Below are 649 nucleotides of genomic sequence, written 5' to 3' on the forward strand. Positions count from 1 at the left end.
TGTGAAATGATTACCACAGTAACTTTAGTTAACACCCCCGTCACCTCACATAATTATCATTTTTTGTTTGTAGTGAAAACATTTAAGATCTACTTTTTTAGCAAGTTCCAAGTATACAATATAATATCATTAACTATAGTCACCATGCTGTATATTATTCCCCCGGACATATTCGTTTTCTCCCCACTACCCTCTCCCCTCAGCCCCTGGCAACAACCATTGCTCTGTTTCTGTGAGTTTGGCTTTTTGGGATTCCACATGTGAGCTTACATAGCATTTTTCTTTCTCTATCTGACTTATTTCACTTGGCATAATGCCCTCGAGCTTCATCCATGTTGCAAATGGCAGGATTTCCTTCCTTCTCATGGCTAAATAATATTCTTTTATACATATATATACATATAAATATATATTTATTCATTTCTTGGTTATTGTGAATAATGCTGCAATGAACACGGGGTACCACTGGCTTTTTGAGATAGTGACAATTTCCTTTGGACGTTTACCAGAAGTGGAACTTTGGGTCATATAGTAGCTCTATTTTTAATTTTTTGAAAAACCTTTACGCTGTCACTCATAGTGACTGTACCAGCTTCCCGTAATTCTGTCCCCAGGTCTGCCACGTGCTAGAAGGACTGCACCTCCCTGA

This window comes from Pteropus alecto, unplaced genomic scaffold (assembly GCF_000325575.1).
Source record: "Pteropus alecto unplaced genomic scaffold, ASM32557v1 scaffold164, whole genome shotgun sequence".
Classification (NCBI taxonomy): Eukaryota; Metazoa; Chordata; class Mammalia; order Chiroptera; family Pteropodidae; genus Pteropus; species Pteropus alecto.